We start from the raw sequence: 8,906 nt of genomic DNA, 5'->3' as shown, positions 1-8,906 counted from the left end.
TTGCTTTTTCCATGATCCAACGGATGTTGGCAATTTGATCTCTGGTTCCTCTGCCTTTTCTAAATCCAGCTTGAACATCTGGAAGTTCATGTACTGTTGAAGCCTGGCTTGGAGAATCTTGAGCATTACTTTGCTAGAGTGTGAAATGAGTGCAATTATGCAGTAGTTTGAACATTCTTTGGCATTGCCCTTCTTTGGGATTGGAATGAAAACTGACCTTTTCCAGTACTATGGCCACTACTGAGTTTTCCAAATTTGCTGGCATATTGAGTGCAGCACTATCACAGCATCATCTATTAGTATTTTAAATAGGTCAGCTGGAATTCCATCACCTCAACTAGCTTTGTTTGTAGTGATGCTTCCTAAGGCCCATTTGACTTCACATTCCAGGATGTCTAGCTCTAGGTGAGTGATCACACCATCGCGGCTATCTGGGTCATGAAGATCTTTTCTGTATAGATTTTCTGTGTATTCTTGCCACCTCTTCTTAATATCTTATGCTTCTGTTAGTCCATACCATTTGTCCTTTATTGTACCATCTTTGCATGAATTTTCCCCTTGGTATCTCTAATTTTCTTGAAGAGATCTCCAGTCTTTCCCATTCTATTGTTTTCCTGTATTTCTTTGCATTGATCATGGAGGAACTTTTGACCACCGAGTACCTCTCTGTGTGTGCTGGAGACTTGATAAATGGATTTATATATTGATATTTAAAGGTTCATTTGCATTCACTTAATGTTTTTAAAAATGTGTTGTTTTTTAAAATTATAACTTAAAAGACCAAATTTTGAAGTTGACTGCATTGTTTTCGGATCCAGGGATAAAGGGCTATTGAAAAGAGTATTTATATTGAACTAGTCAGATGAGAACAAGACCCAGTTTCCCCCACAGTCAGTCTCTCCCATCAGGAAGCTTCCATAAGCCTCTTATCCTTATCTGTCAGATGGCAGACAGAATGAAAACCACAATCACAGAAAACTAATCAAACTGATCACATAGACCACAGCCTTGTTTAACTCAAAGAAACTATGAGTCATGCCATATAGGGCCACCCAAGATGGACGGGTCATGGTGGAGAGTTCAACAAAACATGGTCCACTGGAGAAGGGAATGGCAAACCACTTCAGTATTCTTGCCTTGAGAACCCCATGAACAGTATGAAAAGGCAAAAAGATAGGACACTGAAAGATGACCAGCTCCCCAGGTTGGTCAGTCAGTCAGTCAGTTCAGTTGCTCAGTCGTGTTCGACTCTTTGCGACCCCATGAATCACAGCACACCAGGCCTCCTTGTCCATCACCAACTCCCGGAGTTCACTCAGACTCATGTCCATCGAGTCGGTGATGCCATCCAGCCATCTCATCCTCTGTTGTCCCCTTCTCCTCCTGCCCCTAATCCCTCCCAGCATCAGGGTCTTTTCCAATGAGTCAAGTCTTCACATGAGGTGGCCAAAGTACTGGAGTTTCAGCTTTAGCATCATTCCTTGGTAGGTGCCCAATATGCTACTGGAGAAGAGTGGAGAAATAACTCCAGAAAGAATGTGGATATGACTGGTGATGAAAGTAAAGTTCAATGCTGTAAAGAACAATATTGCATAGGAACCTGGAATGTTAGGTCCATGAATCAAGGTAAATTGTAAGTGGTCAAACAGGAGATGGCAAGAGTGAACATCAACATTTTAGGAATCAATGAAATAAAATGGACTTGAATGGGTGATTTTAATTCAGATGACTATCATATCTACTACTGTGGGCAAGAATCCCTTAGAAGAAATGGAGTAACACTCATAGTCAACAAAAGAGTCTGAAATGCAGTACTTGGGTGCAGTCTCAAAAACAGAATGATCTCTGTTTGTTTCCAAGGCAAATCATTCAATATTACAGTATTCTAAGTCTATGCCCCAACTATAGTACTGAAGAAGCTGAAGTTGAACGGTTCTATGAAGACCTACAAGACCTTCTAGAACTAAAACCAAAAAAAGATGTCCTTTTCATCATAGAGGATTGGAATGCAAAAGTAGGAAATCAAGAGATACCTGGAATAACAGGCAAATTTGGCCTTGGAGTACAGAATGAAGCAGGGCAAAGGCTAACAGACTTTTGCCAAGAGAACACACTGGTCATAGCAAACACACTCTTTCAACAACACAAGAGATGACTCTACACATGGACATCACCAGATGGTCAACACCAAAATCAGATTGATTATATTCTTTGCAGCCAAAGATGGAGAAGCTCTATACAGTCAGTGAAAACAAGACTGGGAGCTGACTGTGGCTCAGATCATGAATTCCTTATTGCCAAATTCAGGCTCTGGGAAGATCCCACATGCTGTGAAGAAACTAAGCTCATGCTACAACCACTGAGCCTGTGCTCTAGAGGCCGGGAGCCACAGCTACTGAGCCCACATGCTGCAGCTCCTGAAGACTGCAAGCCCTAGAGCCTGTGCTCAGCAACAAGAGAAGCCACCACAGTGAGAAGCTCACACACTGCAACTAGAGTGTAGCACCTGCTCACCACAGCTAGAGAAAGCCCACGTGCAGCAAGGAAGACCCAGTGCAGTCAATAAATAAATAAAAGCGTTTCCTTTACAGTCTCCTTCCATTCCTCAGAACCAGAGGTTTTCTGAAGTCAGAGTCCTGACTCTGGACTCCTGCTCAGCCTCTAAGGCCCCATGGGTATTTGCTTCCAGAACAGGAAGAGGCTGGACAGCCAGACCTCTAGCACTGTCCACTGGCCCCATTACCGGGTCACCAATCTTCAAGAGTTGAGAATTGTTCCACTGGGTGCCAGCACTGTTGGGATGTCTCTTCCGCTGGGTGAGCAATTATGGCATCAGCTCCTCAGTGGTGTGCATGATCCCTTCAGGAAATTCCAATCTAAATATATAATCCAGCACTTAAGCCACTGAGACCCAACACTTCCAATCTCCATCATGAGAGATGCTGGGATGCTTCTTACAAAATGAATGCTGGGCTCTTAAGAACACCCTCTGTAACCGCCGAGTTTCAAATTTCCTCTGTTTTCCCCACTACCTCCATTGAGTCATCAGCAGCCACTGTGAATGCAGGCATGCATGCTCAGTCATGTCCGAATCCTTTGCAACCCTGTGGACTGTAGCCCACCAGGCTCCTCTGTCCATGGGATTTCCCAGGCAAGAATACTGGAGTGGGTTGCCATTTCCTTCTCCAGGGGATATTTCTGACCCAGGGATTGAACCTGGGTCTCCTTCTTTGTGGGCAGATTCTTTGTTGTCTGAGCCAGCAGGGAAGTCAAAGTTCATGAGAAGTTCTTACTTCATGCAGAATTAGTCCTAAGAGTCCAAACACTGGGGTCTTTAAAAAAAAAAAAAAAAAAAGTTTATTTTATTTATTTGGCTACACTTGGATGGGATCTTTAGTTGGAGCATGTGGGATCTAGTTCCCTGACCAGGGATTGAACCAGGCCCCCTACAGTGAAAACTCGGAGTCTTAGCCACTGGACCAGCAGGGAAGTCCCCACACATTGTTAACAGCTCCCCATCTCTCTTTTACCAGATCTGTGCTCTGCTTTATTCTGCACTAACTTCTCTCTCAGGTAAGCAGTCTCCTAAAGGTGCTGCTTCTTCACTGAACTAGAAAATTCCCTAAACTGAGGCTTATTGAACCAATCATTATGGCCAAGAGAAGGAAAATATGATGATTAGATAGACCTGGAGAACGTAATCAGTAAAAATATCCCCTTAACCACTGGAACTTATGGAGAAGTTAGTGTCCAAAATAATTAAACTGTGCTAACACCCCAAGTGGCTCAGACATGCCAGTGATTACCCTGTGATGGTTTTCCCCTTCCCAAGAGGGCCACAAGAATTGAGTCATCACAGTCCTGAAGAAGAAGGAAAGTACCGTGGAAACATCTGAATGAGTGCAGAGCACAATTGGGAAGGGCTGTTTTCGGGACATCCAGAGCAGTGTCTTCAGAATCCTCTTCCACAACCCAAAGTCTTCCTTGGTGGCTCAGTAGTAAAGAATCCACCTGACAATACAGGAGACGTGGGTTTGATCTCTGGGTCAGGAAGATCCCTGGAGGAGGCAATGGCAACCCACTCCAGTATTCTTGCCTGGGAAATCCCATAGACAGAAGACCCTGGCGGGCGACAGTTCATGGAGCCACAAAGAGTTGGACATGACTGAACACACATGACAAGCACAAGCCCACAGCCCAAACGATAATGAAACATCATGAGGGTGCAGGGGACAGGACATCATCACAGCTGGACTCAGGATGTAGACACATTAGGGAAGTTTATATTCCAAGTCCCCCTTACTGCCCTGGCTTTGTCAGAGGCTGGTCCCCTGGTGAGTGTAGAGGACAACAGTCTCTCTCTGGCTGCATAATATCTAGCGCTTCCTAACAACGCCTTGGTTTTCTTTTCAGAAATTATTTCTCCCTACAATGTTTCGTGGTCTGGTTGAGATAGTATATCCAGGTGCCCACTTTCCACAAGGGGAACCAAAGCTTCACATACTGCCTTTCCCCATGCTGTGCCACCAGGAAAGGAGAACAGTGGACGAAATAGACCTGTGGGTCACTCCATCCTGAGACAAAAATAATGACCGTGGGACACTCAGTCCTGGCCATACTTTTCTGTCTGGATTGGTTCAGTGGTTCCTGTTTTCTGGTTTTGTAGAAACGTCTCAGTTCTCAGGTAGCACTAGTGGTAAAGAATCCACCTGCCAATGCAAGAGACATAAGTGACATGGGTTTGATCACTGGCTCAGGGAGATCCCCTGGAGGAAGAAATGGCATTCCACTCCAGTATTCTTGCCTGGAAAATTCCCTGGACAGAAGAGCCTGGTGGGCTGCAGTCCATGGGGTCGCAAAGAGTTGGACATAACTGAAGTAACTTAACATGCATGCCTGCTCAGGTCTTGCCCACTTCTGAGTGTATTTCTTCAGGTTCCCAAGTCTGTGATCCTGCAAAATCTCTCCAATAAACTTCTCCTTGCTTAAGTTGGTTTCCACTACTTTGGGGGAACCTAAGAAGCCTAACTAATACAGTGGTTAACCATGGATTATAGTAAATTGAATGAGGCTGTCCCTGCTGTGTCAATGCTATGCCTCATTTTGTTTCTGTATTGAAAGATTACCCTAAATCCCCCTAATTTTTATAAGCTTTTATGAATCCAGCTAATGCAACTTCTCTCCCTGAGCACCACTGAAAGCAATGATAATCTGATGTATTCACTCCCTAGTTTATGTCATAACATGGTGCCATGGAATTTAAGTTTATGTCCTACAGTAGATCCAAGTATTATAATGAGCCATCACATTGATAATATATTGACGTGCTCATCTGTGCTCAGGTGTGTCCAACTCTTTTGCGACCCCATGGACTGGAGCCCACCAGGCTCCTCTGTCCATGGGATTTCCCAGGCAAGAATACTGGAGTGGGTTGCCATTTCCTTCTCCAGGGGATAGTCCCCAACTCAGGGACTGAATCCCCATCTCCTGCATTGGCAGGAGGATTCTTTACCACTAGCACCACCATGGGGTTGAACATACATGGAAAACAGAGTGTAGGTTAATTATGCAAGAAACAAACCAAATAATAGGAAAGTATAAGTTAAAAGTACTGGAAACATAGAACTGAACAGAGGACTACCTCAAACCTGAAGCCATTCAAAATGAAGGTTTATAGTAATTTCATATCTTCTACCATGCTTCCTGGACCCTGCTTCTTCTGACTTTAGCTGTGTTGTTCAAAGTTGGAGCCACGATTCCACTTCATCTGGACGAACAAGCTTGCTAATGTGCCAGCTCAACACCATTGTGGAAAATGACACAAGGTACAGGATGCCTGCTATCTCCTATGGGGTCATCTGGGGCAAATTACTGTGTGGCCACCTCCTTCCTTGGGTTGGGCTGAATGTGGGGACCAATACCAAGGCCAGTTATTAATAACATCTGGTCATATAATTGGACATTATCGCCTGCAGGCGAGAGCGAGGTCACATGGGATTACACTCAATAGTGGAAGAGACCGTGCTATTCTTTTCTGGTAATCTGTAAATTAATGGTCTTTGGAACGTGGTGACATTAATTGGGACATATAAATCCCAAATCAGCCTCCAGTCGATTGGTCCCCTGACACAGTTTATATAATATAATACTGTACTCCCCTGGTGGTACAGTAGTTAGAACCCACCTGCCAATGCAGGGGACATGGGTTCAATCCCTGGTTTGGGAAGGTTCCACTGTGGAGCAACTATTCCACTAGCCTGGTGCTGCAACTACTGAAGCCTGTCTGCCCTGGAGCCTGTGCACTGAAACAAGAGAAGCCACCACAATGAGCCCATGCACAGCAACTAGAGAAAGCCCACTCATAGCAACTAAGACCCACTGCAGCCAAAAATAAAAAAGACACATAAATAATTTTTAAAAATTATACAATAGTGATCTGAGACATACAAAAGCCCGAAATCAAATGTTTCTGTGAATAAGGCAACATAGACATTTAACCCTTGGACCACATGGGGTCAGGGACACTGACCCCCAAGCAGTTCAAAATCCACATATAACTTTACAGTTGTCCCTCCATAACTGAGGTTTCACATCCTCAGATTCAACCGTGACTTGTATAGTATTGTAGAAAGTACATACTGAAAAAAATCCACATATCCATTGATATTTTCGAATTGTGGTGCTGGAGAAGACTCTTGAGAGTCCTTTGGACTGCAAGGAGATCAACCCAGTCAATCCCAAGGGAAATCAACCCTGAATATTCATTGGAAGGACTAATACTGAAGCTGAAGATCCAATACTTTGGCCACCTGATGTGAAGAGCCGACTCATTGGAAAAGATCCTGATGCTAGGAAAAGGGAGAGAAAGCTCTGATATAAGCTACTGAGAAAGTGGCCCAAACCTCAGTAAACACAGGGAGGGAAATATTGAGAGGAAGCCCTCCAGAAGGTTCTTTCTCCATTTCCTGCCTAAACATGGCCCATTGAGACTGTACCCCAGCTTCCCCATCTCAACAAGCCCTAAAGACTTTCTAATAATTGGGGTCCTCCTCCAGACTGGAGGATTGGTGGGGGCATGGGTTTGATCCCTAGTTTGGGAACTAAGATCCCACACGCTGTGGGGCAACTAAGCCCACGTGGGGCAAGTAGAGAGTCTGTGTGCCACAACAAAAGATCATGAGCACCCGAGTAAATAAATACTAAAAAAAAAAAACCAATCAAATAAAATCCACACTGTGGTATCATTTTTTAAAAAACAAACACAAAACCCCCCAGACCAATACTGTGTAATAGATCTTATTGGTATAATCCCATAATACATTTTATGAGTTTCATAAATAATAATTAGCAGGCCCTGATCTAAGTAATTGGAACTCTCTTAATCTTCACATAAGAGATAGCTATATGATCCTGAGATAGGCATATGTTCTTCACTTTGCAGATGAGGGAACTTAGGGGCAAGAAATCCAGGCCATCTGGCCTGAGGGACTGAATATCCAGTTAAATACTCTTGGGCAGATTGGCAGATGATGGATCTAATGAACTCAGGGTTTGTGAATGGGTAGAGTACCATATTTTTATTATTACCTTATATTTTATGTAAATAATACAGTCAAATTGTGAAGAATAAGTAGCTTATGCTATTTATTATCTTTAAAATAATAAAGATTACATTATAGAAAGTCACATCATTTTGCATTATGTGTAATGCTCAAGTTAAGGCACTCTACTGCTCTCATTTGGCCAATCTCCACAGCATTTCTGATATCATATAACAGTTTCAGAGCCCTAGAGTGTAATTCCTACTATGTGACAGCAATGAAATAGATTCTGCAATATATACTTATTATAGAATATAATTGTACTTTCTTACTCTATTCACTGTTATCCTCTTTATATTTCAGGTTTGACATATCTGCATTTTTACTATAATATTTAATAGTTTACAGTTTTTAGATTTTTGTTGTTATTACTCCAGATAGTGTTAGTTGCTCAGTCTTTTCTGACTCTTTGTGACCCCATAGACTGTAGCCCACCAGGCTCCTCTGTCCATAAATTCTCCAGGCAAGAATACTGGAGTGGGTTGCCATTCCCTTCTGCAGGGGATCTTCCCTACCCAGGGATCAAATCCAGGTCTCTGGCATTGTAGGTAGATTCTTTATTGTCTCAGCCACCAGGGAAGCTCCATTACTCCAGATAGGGCTCCCCAAATTTTGTTCCAAAATTTAGAAGTTTATTTTAATGATTATCCTGATTTCTTAAATAAAAAGACTGAGGCTCAAACAGGTCAAATATTACACATGATATCACATGGTAAGTCACAGGGGTAATATAGAATAGAAATCTTATTCTAGGGTTCAGAAGACTTCCAATAGCTTATGTAAATGGACTGTTTATTAACATATCTTCTTGGAACAAATATACTTCAGAAGCATAGACCCATCATCAGAAAAATGTGTTTACACATCACCTATGTGCTCTAAGTGCAGAAATAAAGTCAAGATAGAACTTTACCATTTGACTTTTCAAAAGGTAGATCCTAACATCTTCCTGTGTTTTTTCATGAACAGGGTGTTAATGTTGGTTTTTTCCCCAAAGGTATGAAATGAAAACTGTCTTTTTTTAAAAATAAAAATTAGAACAGAAGAACTCACAGCTGAACAGCAAGACCCTGGATTTAATTTCAACATCTGATTTTCCACAATATATGGAGGAACAGTATATGACTGTGACTCTCTTTATTTCTTCAGATTTTTCCTCTCCTAGGATTCTCTCCTATTTGTTATTATTTGACACTCTGGTTGTGGCTCTGAATCATTTTCATTCTTTTTCCTCCTCTAACTCTGCTTCAGAACTTCTGTAACTTATTTGCTCTGAAGTCTAGAATCTCTTCTGCAAGTGAGCTT

This window comes from Bos indicus, chromosome 14 (assembly GCF_029378745.1).
Source record: "Bos indicus isolate NIAB-ARS_2022 breed Sahiwal x Tharparkar chromosome 14, NIAB-ARS_B.indTharparkar_mat_pri_1.0, whole genome shotgun sequence".
NCBI classification, from domain to species: domain Eukaryota; kingdom Metazoa; phylum Chordata; class Mammalia; order Artiodactyla; family Bovidae; genus Bos; species Bos indicus.
Note: the sequence above shows the minus strand (reverse complement) of the source record.